Raw genomic sequence first — 15,663 nt, forward strand, 5'->3', positions numbered from 1 at the left:
GAATCTAAGCATCTTAACGGAGACAAGATGGACCTTATATACAGAAAGACTGTGGGAGGGATCTAGGAGTGGCCAAGTAGTTTGGGGTGACTGGAGGAGGGGTCTAAAGAGATCTGGATGGGAGTAGCCAGTAAACTAGGGTGAACAGAACTCCTGGGACCTGGACAATGGAGCCTAGCTAGGAGTGTGGGAAATGGGAGGGGGGACGTGGGGCAGGGCGCATAGGGAGGGCTAGGCTAGGTTAAGGACAATAGAATTGGGAGACTGGGTGTAGCACAAAGAAAGGCCAGTTCATGAGATTATAGCCTCAGGCAAACACCAGAGATTTGGCCAGGTGGGAAAGTCAAGGGTTTTTCATTTTGGGGGTCTAGATCCCATCCTCTTCAGTAGGTCTAGATCCCATCCTCATCAGTATGTGAGAGATGATCTTTCAAAAGTGAAGCCTCCTCAGGGGATCAATAGTTCTTGTTAATATTTCTTGATTGTTGCTTTCAAAACCCTCCTCCACTCAGACCCTGTTTTTTTTTTTAACGCTTAGCAGAAAGAATAGCCCCCAACCTGAACTGCTTGCCCTTTGAAAAGCTTCCCGCCTTTTCTTGTCTCTGGGATAAGGGGGAAGGGGGTGAGGGAGGGGAAATTGTAGTAAATTTCGGTTTCCTAGGAATTACCTAAGTCATGGGAATTTGGCCCTGAACCCCCTCCTGATCACCACACCACTGCTAAGTCAGCATTAGGTTTACTAAATAAGGACATGTATGTTTGGATTGGCTATACCCTGTTTCCTTATTCTTTGTCTTTGAATTTTCGCACCTAGAATGTAAGCCCACCTCCCAACCAATGGGAGTAAGGTATAGTGGTGAGTGGAGGTTTGTTTGCCTTAGGGTATATAATCTCATTTTGCTTTCTGTGCCTTGCCTCTCTAGTCCTGGAAGTGTACCGGGGGTGCAGACGCCCCTTCTCATGAGATTGTAATAAAAAGTAACTTTTGCTTCCACCTGAAGAAGTCTCTAAGTTTAATTGATTTAGAGTCACTGTACCACACAAGTAGATGCTCCTGATAAGCATGGGAGTTAAATCCCTCCCCAAAAAAAACCCTGGACTTTCCCACATGGCCAAGTCTCTGGCTTTGTCGGAGAATATAATCCCATCAATTTGCCTTTCATTGTGGCTACACCCAATCTCCCAATTCTGTCACCCTTAACCTAGTATAGTTCTCCATTGTCTTACCTCCCTAAGGCCACTTCCCACCCTTAATCCTATCTAGGCTCCATCCTCCCTGGACCACGTGGTCCAGGTCCCTGGCTTTCTATTTCCTCACAGTCCCTGCAGACTACTTGGCCACTTCTAGATCCCTCCCACAGTCTTTCTGTATATAAAGTCCATCTTGTCTCCATTAAAGTGCTCAGATTCTTATAATCTAGCCAGGGGCTCAGGTTCTTAATCTAGCCAATAGCTCACTAACATTCAGACGCCTTAAGAGTCTGCCCAATATGACTGATGTTCTAATAAACCTTGTCTATGGCTGAAAGAAGGTTTGGGTCGAATTCTTTTGGACAGGACCCGTGTAATTTTGGGGTCCCAGTACCCCTAAATCTCTAAACCTCAACACTACCTCCCAGGGTAGTAGTGCAGATCAAATGAAACAATATTTGTAAATTACTTTTCAAATTTTAAAGTGCTATATAAAAGTTTGGGGGGTGGCATATCCAGTACCCAACATAGTCAATGACTTGTATATAGTTGATATTTAATAAACACTTGTTTAAATGAATTTAATTAACTAAGTCTGTGTCATGGAAGAGGAATGAATTTGTTTTGCCTACATCTAGAGGGCAGAACTAAAAGCAATGGGTGGAAGTTTTTAGTTTGTTTGAGGCTTGACTTAAGGAAAACTTCCAAAAATTAGAGCCACCCAAAATGGAATATCCTGCCTCAGGAGGTCGTTTGTGGTTTGTATGTTACTGAGGGGATTCAAATTCATATACTGTTTCCTAGCTCTCTTCCAACTCCCATTCAATGAATGGATCCCCTCCAATATCTACTGAAGTTCCTCCTTTCCTTCAAGGCCAGTCTCTGATACTATAGCCTCCCTATAAACAGATTCTCTTATCCCCAGGTGGAAGTGATCTCTCCCTTCCTCAGTTTTCTCCCATACTTTCCCTCCTAGTGTGGTATTTTATTTGCTTATACTTCCTCTCAATTGATTGTGAGCTGCATGCATTAAGTCTGAGTCACATCTCTCTAAATCTCCAGCACCTAGTGAGTGCTTAATTAATATTTGTTGAATTCAGCTACATTGAACTGATAGCAGGGTGGTCCTGGCTTTGTTTTCCTAGCTGGTGGGTTAGAATCCTGGCTCTACCATTTACGATCAATGAGATGTTGGACAAGTCATACCTTCTAGACGTGGTTCTTTGTTTCCATCTGTAAAATGAAGGTTTGGACTACGAGACCTCTAGGTTAGCTTCCAGCACTAAATACATGGGTCTCTTACAAGGAGAACAGAAAGAGAATGGCTTGGTAGCCAGAGCTGGGCACCCAAGGGGCGGAAATTCTTGTCCTTTTACCCCAAGCTAACATTTGGAGAAAATTAACCCAAAAGAGAGGGCTGGGGGCCTCAGAGAGTAATGGGCAAGGTCTAGATCTGCCTTCAGGGAAATAAGCTCACCTGGTCACCTCCCAGCTCCTGGGGCAAAGGGCAGGGGCGGGGGGGAGGAAGAGGGCAGCTACCCTATCACGAGGTCCATTTTCTGGGTAGGGAAGCACTGTCCCTAAGCGGAAAGTCTAAGGTCCCTTGTGGTTCTAGACGAGGCTGTTGAGCTCAGGAGCTGAACTGGAGGCGCAGAGCTCCAGGATTCAGTCCGATCTGCGCACCTCCTACCTAAGCCGCCCTGAGTACCTGCGCACACTTGACTTCGTTTACAACTCAAGTGCAAAGACACAAGACTGCATCATAGATGCTGCAAATCCAAGTTCCTTAGTTCCGTTCCCTTCAGTCCTACCTCGGAGGAGCACGAGTCGCACTACACTTCCCTGCATGCCTTGCGCTCGGACCGGAAGCGACCATAGCGCCGGCTTCCGACACCGACAACCGAGCCCGTATATGGATGCGGGGAAGGAGAGAGGCTAGGACCAATCATTTGGTGGGGGAGCGCGGTCAGTTCCTCTCTCTGAATGAATTTGCCGCCTATTAACGAGAAGTTTCACGGCCCCGCCCCCTTCGAGCAGAGCTCACTTCCAGCTGTTCTGGCATTCCAAGTTTACCTCCTGGTAAACCTGCTCCTGGCTCTGGGATGCAGCCAGGTGGTGCAGTGGACAGAGCTTGGAGTCAGGAAGACCTGAGTTCAAATTCTACCTCAGAAACTTACTAGATGTGTAAATTACTTGTCTCAATTTCCATAACCTTTCCAGGATTGTTGTGAAAATACTTGTAAAGCAATTTCCAAAACTTTAAGTTCTATGCAAATAGTAGTAGTAGTAGTAGTAGTAGTAGTAGTAGTTGTTGTTGTTGTTGTTGTTGTTGTTGTTGTTACAGCACAATAGGGTTCCCATGTTTCCTTTCCCCTGCTTCAGAGGTTCTGTGATTGCCTATGCCCTGAACTTCTTCCCATCTCCAACCCTCTCTCCAGAAACTTGTAAAACTTGAGTGTTCCCTTCTTTCTCAATGAAGCGGATAAGAAAAACAAACTATATTCTGTACATTTCATACATATTAATAAATATTTGTTTCAGACCTGTGATTTTATTGTGCCTGGCACATTATAGATACTTAATAAATGTTAGTTGATTGATTAGTAAGAAGCTCCCAAAAGGAAGCTCCCTTTATTGGTGCAGATTGGCAACACTCAGGCAACTGAAGAGTCTTAGTTGCTCAGAGAATTGACTTACCCCAGGGTCACAGAGCCTGTAGGAGTCAGAAATCAGATTTGAATCCTAATCTTCCTGCCCTGTAGGTCTGCTCTCTATCCAATACTTTGGGTGCCTCTCCCTAGGTGGTGCAGTGGATAGACTGCAGGGCCTGGAGTCAGGAAGACCATCTTTCTGAGTTCAAATCTGGCCTCAGATACTTACTAGCTGGGTGACTCTGGGCAAGTCACTTAACCCTGTTTCTTCATCTGTAAAAATGAGCTGCAGAAGGAAATGTCAAAACCACTCCAGTATCTTTGCCAAGAAAAACCCAAGTGGGGTCATGAAGAGTCAGACATGACTGAAAAACAGTCTCTTGCCATGCTAAAATCATCCATAGGTTTCCAGATCATTGACAATAGCAAATTATATTTCAGAGGTCATTTCCTCAGTGTGGGTACTCTCTGTACCTCTGCTTATGCTCTTGAATTGCTTTGTTTATGTTTTTGCTTTTTAAGGAAAACAAAAACAAAAATCATCTAGTGGACAACCTTAGGAATGTAGATTTGGAGTTGAGACACCTTCGAGATCATTCAGTCCAACCCCTCTCGTATTACAGAGGAGTAAATTAAAGTCCAGAGGTTATGATTTGCCTGTGTCACACAACCTAGTATTTGTCAGGGACAGAATTTGAGCCCAGTGCTTCAAGTTCCAAGGCTGACTCTCTATGTGCTGTCACCCCATCTTTTATCCTCAAGGCAATGGGGAGCCATTGTAAATTTTTAATCTTACTGAAATTGGAAGATTGTTCCAGTAGATATCTAGTGAATAAATTGGAGATGGGAGACACTGGAAGCTGGAAAACCAATGAAAAGGCTATGACAGTACTCCAAGACAGAGGTGATGAGGGTTTGAACCAGTGTGGTTGGGCTGAATGGAGGGAAATTTGTTGTGGAGAACACAGATGTAGTAAACATCAGTGACTAGTGTGATATAATAAATATTATATGGTAACAAATGTTAGCTTGTCACTATTATCACAATTATTATTACAGCAGAGTTGAGCTGTACCATTTCCCCCTGCCTCAAAGGGTCTATGATAGCCTGTGTCCTCACTGACCTCAAGCTTGGGTCTTCTGACACAATCCTACTGCTCTTATTGCTTCATCCTAAACAAAAAGGTGATTGAAAAGAGTAAATTTCTGCCCCCAGAAAGGGAAATTAATAAGTGAAAATAATGAATGTTTTGTAAGTAAGCAAATTAAGAACCAATGCTAATCATGTAAATACAGTAATACACAATGATACATAGAGTTATTAGTGAAACAATGAGTAAAAAGATCAAATTTAAGTTACTTTCAATCCATGAGAGAATTGCCCAAAACACTATTAAACTATGTGGGCCCTTTCTGCCTCCAGAAAATGCATGAATATTTTAGTAGGGGCCTTCTGAAAATCTACTCAAAGTACTGTTATTCTTATGGTAAGTATTAAGAGTGTGCTATGGGATTTGGAGAGCAGAAATCCACTTAGGGTACCTTAAATTATGTGCCCCAGTAAAGCCAGCCCTAAAAAAGAATGAGAGTTGAGGAAGATTGTGTGAATGAATGTAAAATACAAAAGAGATCATTTGTGGGGAAGTGTTGCATGAGGGAGCTGGGGCCATCTCAGACCAGCTTTGTGAGAGCTGATTGTTAAACTTTCGTTAAGAGCACTACACCTCTGGAAACAGCAAAAGCTACAAATCCGAAAACTCATCTACTGTTTGGTTGGTTGTCTAAGAAAGTAATGGAGGAAATGTTAATAATGCAGTCAAATGCGTGTTAAGTTCATTTTTTCCAGACAGCCAATTGTTAAACATTTACCAGCACCAGCACACGGAGTCAATGGCTAGCAAAGTGACTATTCAGTGTAATTTAAAAAAAAAATTCTCTGAGGTATAGTGAACAAAACACTGGTCCCTCAACTCAAGTGACTTGAATTCCAGACCTACCTCTAACATCCACCTTGAGTCACACTTTATCTCTCCCTTTGTCTCAGTTTTCTCCCCCTGTAAAATCAGTGTGTTGGCCTTAATGATCTCTAAGATCCTTTCTTGTTGTCCAACTTTTCATGACCCCATCTGGGGTTTTCTTGGCAAAGATACTGAAGTGGTTTGCCATTTCCAGACGAGAAACTAAGGCAAACAGGGTGAAGTGACTTGCCCAGGGCCACACAGCTATAGTAAGTGGGCAGATTTGAACTCAGGCATCTTCCTGACCCCGGGACCCCACACTCTATCCACTGAGCCAACTAGAAGCCCCTAAGACCCCTTCTACCTCTTAGGATACCAAGTAAAACTTTCTTTTCTGGGGTTGCTATCTCCCCATGTGACCACAAGGGGGCATTGCAGCCCTTGCCCTAGCAAGGGCTTCTTTCTTCTTCCAGCATCCCTCTGACCTAGGTTCTGAGGCAGAGGGCCATGGTACTATGTTCAGTTGCCTTCATGGGGTGGGAAGGGAAGTTTACTGTCCCCAGAAGCCTAGACCAGGCCCTAGAGTGTCACTTCCAGTGTGATACCATGAACCTTTTAGGTCTCACTAGCCCTTTTTGGTATTGGATAGTCTGGGCTCACCAGGAGGAACAAAAGATTGCTGACTTTAAAAGTCCTTTTCTCCCCCACTAAAGGCAGCGGGTGGAGCAGAGGAAGCGCTGGACCTGGAATCAGGAGGACCTCGTTCAGATCCATTCTCAGACTAGCTGTGTGACAGGTCATTTTAACATCTGTTTGCCTTAGTTTCCTCATCCATAAAATGGGGATAATAATAGCACCTACCTCCTGTGACTGTTGTGAGGATCAAAAGAGATATTTGTAAAGTGCTTCACAAACCTTAAAGTGTTATAGAAATTTTTGTTGGTTGTCCTTCATTCTCAAAGAGGACCAAAATGACATCACTGTGTTAGAGTTAAGTCATATTGCATCCAACTGTGGCTAATCAGAACAATATGAGTTTGGAATGCTCTACCACAAATGAGGCACAGATAGTTAGTCCATGTGAACATTTGGGGTGGATTCTCTAAATTTGTGCATCTCATGTTTCTTTTGAGCTACTTCAGTAGTAGCTCATAGGGCACAGTGCCTTCTTTGATGCAGGTACACCATGCTGGGCAGTCCTTTGGTAGCATCTCCCATGTCACACAGTCAATTGCAAAGTTCTTCAGAGAGACCTTGAGAGTGTGCTTCCTTGTATTGCTTCTTCTGAACACCATGTGAGCACTTGCCTTGTGTGAATTCTCTGTAAAATAGTCTTTTAGGCAAACGTACGTTTGGCATTCCAACATGGCCAGCCCATCGTAGAGTTTGAATTCTTGGCAGTTAGGTTCAAGATAAGACTTCAGTGTCTTTTACCTTATCCTGCCAGGTGATCAAAAGCTTCCTAAAACAATTCAAATGAAAGCAATTCTATTTCCTGGCATGGTCTTGGCATACTGTCCAGGTTTCACAGACATACAACAAGGTCAGCACAAGTATATAGACCTTCAGCTTGGTAGTCAGTCTAATACCTCTTTTCTCCCACACTTTACTTTGGAGCCTCCCAAACACTGAGCTAGCTCTGGTAATGTTAACTACCCTGTGAAGTTGGTAACAAAAATTGTTCCCATTTTACATAGGAGCAAACTCATTCCTTGCTCAGGCTAAAAACTCTTGCCCAGGTCTAAAACCCAGTGCTTAGCCCACTAAATTACACTATCATCCTTATTAAATTTATCCATGAAGTAGACATGGTATAGTGGAAAACCGGCAAGGTGTTTTTTAATAGTATTTTATTTTTTCCAATCACATGTAAAGACAAATTTTAAATTTTTTTTAAATTTTGAATTCCAAATTTACTGCCTCCCTCGCTCACCTGCCCCCTTCCTCAGATGGTAAGCAATTTGATATAGGTTATATATGTACAAGCATATATTTCTATATTAGTCATGTTGTGAAAGAAGAAACAGACCAAAAGAAAAAAACACACACACATACACAGAGTTAAAAACAGTATGCTTAGATCTGCATTCAGACTCCATCACTTCTTTCTTTGGATGTGAATAGCATTTTCCGTCATGAGTACTTTGGAATTGTCTTGGATCATTGTATTGCTGAGAGGAGCTAAGTCATTGATAGTTGTTCATCACACAATGTTGCTGATACTATGTACAATGTTCTTCTGGTTCTGCTCTTTTCACTTTGCATCAGTTCATGTAAGTAAAAGGCAAATTCTAGAGTCAGAAGGCGTGGGTCCAAATCTTTCCTCTGATACTACTTCTGTGACTGTTTTATTGTATTTTGATTCTGGTGGGGAGCCCATAGAAAGAGTTAAAACCAAAACTAAAGTCTCATAAAGGTAGTCCTTTCCATGAGAGAGATAGGGCAGGATTTCATTGCTGTCTACCGGCTTTTTCACTTGAGGGGAATAGGGAATAGGGCATGCCACTCCCCCCCCAACCTGGATAAACTTAGCTGAACATCCCCTAACTTAGTAGTCTCCAGACTTGTGATCATGCATTCTTATCTCTAAAAAAGAAAACCAAATTGAGCATGCACACCTAATATGTACATATCTATTTACAAATCATATACATGTACTAATAATTATGCAGCATACCCTCTGCATTTGCACCTTTACCTGGCAGTAGCTATAAAATGCGTAAAGACTGGGTTTTGCAGCCCTGGAGTGGGTTAAGCAGGTCTCTCAGGTCGGCTACTGCTGGGCTGGACTAAATAAGGTGTTCTACCACTAGGCAGCTAATGGACTAAGCCCAGAAGGGCATCAGGAAGTTGTTGCTTCCTGGGCTGGGGTGAGCAGATCTCTCTCTTCCCAGTACATAATGTTTCTGCAGGATATGTCAATCTCCTGAGTTTACTCTTCAGTGGGTGGTATCAGTTGTTACCACCTTCAGTCTCTAAGCATTACAGCATTCTTTTTCAACTGAAGTATTACAGGGCTTTTAAAAAATTATTTTTAAATAAGGGAGATGACACTTAGCCTAGGATTAGCAAAATACTCTTTGACACCCCCAGAGCTTGCATTTTGAGGTTTGCCACCTCTAGCAAGGAAATGGAAGCGCTCTAGCCTCCCTCTCCAGTTCAGTAATCCTTGCCCATTAATTGGTAGCTTCCTTCAGTGAGAAAGTCCATACTTATAATAATCAACCAGTTACACTTCCCAGATTCCTGTTAGAGTCATTTAAATGAGTGGCTAAGGACAAAGAAGCCTGAATCTTGGAACAAATCCAATTTTCCCCAGTCCTCTTCATATGTAGTTGAGATATTCAAGCCTTACACAAAACCTATACAAAAATAGGCATTAAAAATGATGAGATAAATATGATATAATATTTCACTCTAGATCCAATAGGGAGCCACTGGAATTTATTGAGTAAAATAGTGGCTTAGTCATACCTGCACCTTAGGAAAATCACTTTGGCATTTGTATACTGGAGAAATTGAAGAGTTGAGAAACACGAGGCAGGCAAGCCAATTAAAGGATTCTACAATATAGTCCAGTTGACAGATGATGAGGGCCTTAAATGGTGTCTGTGTAAGTAGAGAAAAGGGCACAGATGTGAGAGATGTTGTGGAGATATAAAGATCTGACAACTGATTGGATATGTGAAGTGAGTGAGAATAAGTAGCTGAGGATGGCATTAAGTTTTTGAACCTGGGTGACCAAAAGGATGATAGTACATTTGACAGTAATACGGAAGTTTGGAAAAGAGGTATTTTGAGAGGAAAGATCACGTAATGAGATCTGTGTTGCAGATCATGACCCATCCATGACTTCTCATTCTACATGACTCATTGTATCCAGATAAAAATTGAAGGAGAGGACAGGGCTTTTACTTACTAACACCACACCAAAGCATAAAGCCTATAGCATGCTGAAGGGCACCTGTCAAAGCCATGAGGTGATCCGTGGATTACAGGTTGGAAATGGTGCCTGAGGAAGGGGGCTCAGGGAATTTTTTTCTACACAGCTTCTGGAATCCTGGTTTCGGGTTCTGCTGAAATTGCCATGAAGGGACAAAGCTTCCAGGGTAGGCTAGTGAGAATAAGTGACACAAGGACACTCCCGGGATCTCTCTGTAGAACTTTGGAATTGATTGTGAGACATGGAAGACACTGTCACAGAACCACCTCCCATGATGTACCCCCTCAAAGAAAGCCCCGTGCTCTATAAGCAAAGCAAAATTGAAGTAACTCAAAAGAAATATGAAATGCACAAATTTAGAGAATCGACCCCAAATGTTCACCTGGACTATTTGTGCCCAACCTGTGGTAGAGCCTTCTGAGCTGGTATTGGTCTAATCAGTCACAGTCGCACGCACTGTACCTTGATCCCAACATAGTGTGTCATGTCAGTCCTCTTCGAGTATGAAGGACAACAACCAACCACCCACCAGAGAAAATGGGGGAATATCGAGTCAGTAATGAATGAAAGGGCTGATATCAGCAGATTAAAGATTAGCCCAGGATTTCCTATCACAGGGAGAGTAGAATGTGACCTGTTTCATCACCTCTCTGATTGGATGATCCTGTACATGTTGTGATCATGGTATGTCCCCCAGAAGCTGCATAGCCCCTGCTTTAGTGACCACTACCCTAACCCCTTACAGAAAAGCCAAATAGCAAAGAAGACAATAGGAAAGGAGGTATATTTAGCACCTCTCAGCAATGCAATAGTGAGAAAAGGAGACAATAGGAATGTACCTTTCCTATTGACCTCTTTTTTCCATGGTAATGTCAAAATGGGTTTGAAAGGACTAGAATCAAAGGATTACACAGAATAAAAATTTTATAGTTAGCAGGCAACTCAGAGGCCATATAGTCCAACCTAGAGCTGTAAAAGAATTCATTCTACAATACATGTGACAAGTGTCACTGAGCCTTTTCTTGAAGACCTCCACTGAGTGGAAGCCTACCTCTTCTCCAGCCAGACCTTCTTACTTTGGGACAGCTATAATTGTTCAGGAATTTTTCCTGCTATCAAGCCTAAATTTTCCTCTTTACAACTTCTGGTTCTCTATTATGTGTCTAGAAACCAAGTCTAATCCCTCTTCTACATACAGCCTTTCAAAACACTTGAAGACAGATTTCCTGTCTCCCATGTCCTCCCTTCTTCATGATGCATTTGCCCAGTTCTTTCATCCAATCCTTGTACGGTTTGAATTCAAATTTCTTTACCCTCTGGTTGCCCTCTGGACCCACTCCAGTCTATCAATGTGCCCACAACAGAACACAATACTCCAGAATGGTCTGACCAAAGCAGAGTACAATGGTAGTATCATAGTCATGCTCCTGGAAGCTATACTCCTCTTAATATAACCCAAGATTGCATTACCTTTTCTTTTCTTTTTTTCTTTTTTTGGCTGCCCCACAACACTGTTCACTCAAATTGAGCTTTCAGTCCATTAAGACCCTCAGATCAGAAAAAGGAAAACTTTGGTGAACCTGTTGGTAGGGTAACATAATGCTTTTAATTAATTGCTTATGTAGCACTATAGCATTTTACAGTTTACAAAGTGCTGTACTCATAATTGTGTGGTACAGTGAAAAGAGTATGGATTTGGAACCAAAAGGCCAGAGTTCAAATTCCACCTCTCCTGTTTACTCTGTATGTAACTTTGAGCAAGTCAATTATCTTGCCTAGGTCTCCAAGTCTTCATTTATTAAATTAGGGCATTGAAACAGATGACTTCTAATGTCCCCTCTACCTTCAAATCTGCGATCCTGTGAATGATCCCATTTGTAAATTCAACAAGCATTGTCATCATCATTTTCCAGATGGAGAAACTGAGGCTCAAAGAGGTGACTTGCCCATGGTCAGAGAGCTAGTGAATGTCTCTTTTGAGTCTAAAGCTATTATTTTCCCCAATATACCCTGCAATGAGTTTAGGTGCATCAGAAAATGTGAATCTTTGCTAAGCCAGAAGTAACTGAAAGAATTGAAAGAAAATCTAAAGCTAGAGAATAGAGAAAAAGACATTTTTTCTTGAGATATGTGTTTCAAGCTAAGCATATTCCTAAACCCTTTCAGCACTCACTTCTCTCCCTACCACCAACTGTTTGGGACCGAATAGTTCTAGGTCTTCAAACCTGAGTTTTTTCCTCTTTTTGCAGGAAGATGGGGTAGCAGCCTTTGGGGCCGGTGGAAAAGGGCAGCTCTCCTAGGAGGTCCACTCTAAGACTGTGGAAAAGGGCTCTTGGGGCCAAGGAAAACTTCCTTGCTATCTGCTTATAATTTCCTTGCCTGTGGCTTTTATTTGGGGGTATTTTTATTAAATATGTTTTATTTCATATATTTTATTTTTATAAAAATATCATTTATATTATTAAATATACTCCATATTTTATAAATATCATAACAAATATAAATGTTATATTACAAATGCATCATATTTTATTTATGTATAAATAATATATTAAATATATTTTTATGAAAGGGATTGTTTATTTGAACCCTCAGGCTCTGGTCCATTGCCCCAGATGTATCCATGAAGGACAAGGAGGACAAATACTTTACAATTCCCCAAGCACTTTCCTCACCACTATGTGATATGTGGAAAGAGCTTTCTAATCTCTATTTGAAGATTGTTCCATCCCCGTGGCTAAAGGGAGCATTAGGACTTCTAGGCCCCTGACAAATCTGTCTGAATGCCTAGAAGGGTAAACATCCCCTCCCATCTGCCTTCTGCATCATTAGGACTTTGTATTAGAGCTAAAATTCCCTGTGGGAAGAAGTTATGTGGTAGACGGGCTTGTTTGGCTTGAACTAAAATGTCCCCAAAGTAATTTATGTGTCTCTTAGCCCTATGTGTTCAACAAACCACTGTCACTAGAATGGCTAGATTTTCAAATCAGAAGTTGAGATCCATGGACTAAATAACTAAATAGTTATTGTATATATACATATATATGTGTATGTATATATATATACATAGTAACATATATGCTAATTAAAACTGTACTATTATATACTACATTACATATGTGTGTTTGTATTTGTGTATATATATATATATTTATGTACGTGTATATTGGGCACATATATATGTGTGTGTATGTGTGTATCACTAACATTGGGACTGTCTGGGAAAATCTGGACAGATTGATGTGAACAGGAGCAAAAGCAACAAATGGTAGGTGTAATCCAAGGTTGAGGCTTGGCAGGACAAGAGCAGCAACAGGAAGAAAGTAGAATATTATAGAGTTGAGCTGGTTCAACAAGGGTTCTAGATGGGGAAGGAAGAGAGGTGAGATGGAGGAGTAAGTCACGGAAAATGAGGAAGCTGAAACACTGGGAAGTTAAGGTGTTTGAGATAGTGGTCCTCATTCTCAAAGATCAAAGTGACATCACTGTTAGAGTCAAGCTGCAGTGCATTGGACTGTGGCTGATCAGACCAACATGAGCTCGGAATGCTCTACCACAGGGGTGGGCACAAATAGTCCACATGAACATTTGGGGTAGATTCTCTAAATTTCTGCACCTCCCGTTTCTTTTGAGCTCCTTTAATTCTGCTTTGCTCATAGAGCACAACATCTTCTCTGATGGGGGCACATCTTGCTAAGTGGTCCCATGCCATTGTCTCCAGTGTCATGCAATCAGTTCCAAAGTTTTTGGGTTTTTTGGGGTCTTTTCAGGCAATTGGGGTTAAGTGCCTTGCCCAGGGTCACACAGCTAGTAGGTATCAAGTGTTTGGTCTGAGACCGGATTTGAACTCAGGTCCTCTTGACTTCAGGGCCAATGCTCTATCCACTGTGCCACCTAGCTGCCCCCGAAGTTCCAAACTTCTTAAGAGACACCTTGAGAGTGTCATCGTATTGCTTTTTCTGACCACCATGTCAGCGCTTACTCTGTGTGAGTTCTCCATAAAATAGTCTTTTAGGCAAGTATTTGAACAACATGGCCAGCCCATCAGAGTTATGCTTTCTTCAGTAGAGTTTGAATGCTTGGCAGTTTAGTTTGAGAAAATACCTCAGTGTCTGGTATCTTATCCTGCCAGATGATCTTCAGGATCTTCCTAAGACAATTCAAATGGAAGCAATTCCATTTCCTGGCATAGCTCTGGTATACTGTCCAGGTTTCACAGGAATAAAACAATGAGGTCAGTACAATGGCTCTGTAGACCTTCAATTTGGTAGTCAGTCTAATACTTCACACGTATTTCCTTTGGAGCCTCCCAAACACTGAGCTAGGTCTGGCAATGTGTGCAATAACCTTATTATCAATGTGTACATCTCTGGAAAGTATACTGCTAAAGTAAGTGAACTTATCCACAACGTTCAAAACTTCTCCATTTGCTGTAACTGATGGTTCTATGTATGGATGGTGTTGTGCTAGCTGATGGAATGCCTGTGTTTCCTTGGTGTTAATTGTTAGGCCAAAATTAGCACAAACAGCAGAGAATCAATCCATACTTTGTTGCATCTCAGCTTCAGAGGCTGCATTGAGTGCACAATCATCTGCAAACAAAAATAATCATGCAGCAACACTCCCTCTACTTTGGTCTTGGCTTGTAGCCTTTTCAAGTTGAAGAGTTTACCATCTGTGTGGTAGCTGAACTTGATGCCATGTTCATCCTCATTGAAGATGCTTGATAACATGGCTGAAAACATCATGCTAAAAAGGAGCAAGCTCACAGCTTTGTTTCACTCCATTGATGTCTAGGAAAGCACAAGAGCATTGTCCATTATCCAGAACTTGAGCAAGCAGGCCATCATGAAATTGATGTACAAACTGATGGACTTCTCTGCAACCAAATTTTGACATAATTTTTCATGAGTCCTCATGACTGAGAGTATCAAAACCCTTGGTCAGATCTATAAACATTGTGTACAGGCCTCTGTTCTGCTTTTGGCATCTCCTGGAGTTAACTGTCAGGCAGCAAACACCATATCAGCCATTTCTTGGCCCTTTCTGAAGCCATATTGGCTTCCAGGTGAAGGATTAGTTATTAAGGAGAACTCTGGCAAGAATTTTGCCAGCAGTGACTAAGATAGAGGACCCTCCCCACCCCGTGATTGTCACAGAACAATCTATTTTCTTTACCTTTATAGAGATGGACAATGGAGGCGTCCTTGAACTCCTGGGGGATAACCTCTTCTGGCTCATAACCCGAAAAATTTCAGTCAGCTTTTGTATGAGTAATGGGCCCCCTACCTTCTAAATCTCAGCTGGAATAGAATCAACAACACCAGAGGCTTTGCCACAGGAAAGGAGCCTAATGGCATTTAAAACCGCTTCTTCAGTTGGAAATTTGTCTAGAAAGGGATTGACTTCAACCTCAGGTTAATGGTCAATGTCTTCAGCACTGATTGATGGTGGTCTGTTGAGAACACTATGGAAGTGTTCAGCCCATCTCTCCCGGAACATATTCTTATCACTAATCAATGTGGCTCCATGAGCACTGTGTAGTTGAGATGCACCATAGGTCTTTGGCCCATAAATAGCCTTCAGGGCATCATAAAGGCTCTTTGAATTGTGAATATCAGCATAAAACTGAATTTCATCTGCCTTCTTACTGAGTCAAGAATCCTGCATCTCTCTAAGCTTCGCTCTTACTTTACTTTTGATGGAATTAAATGCTGCCTTCTTAGAAATGGATGAAGCATCCTGCTGGGAAACCCTGTGGAGTTCTCATTTTTCATTTAGCAGCTTCTGAATTTTCCCATCATTTTCATCAAGCCAGTTTTGAAGTTCACAAGTGTTCTGACCCAGATGAGCAAATGCAGTGCTGTGCACTAAATCTCTGAAAGCTGCCCACTCCTTTCTGCTCCACTGTTGACAACTA

This window comes from Phascolarctos cinereus, unplaced genomic scaffold (genome assembly GCF_003287225.1).
Source record: "Phascolarctos cinereus isolate Bilbo 61053 unplaced genomic scaffold, phaCin_HiC Scaffold_5;HRSCAF=322, whole genome shotgun sequence".
Taxonomy (NCBI): Eukaryota; Metazoa; Chordata; class Mammalia; order Diprotodontia; family Phascolarctidae; genus Phascolarctos; species Phascolarctos cinereus.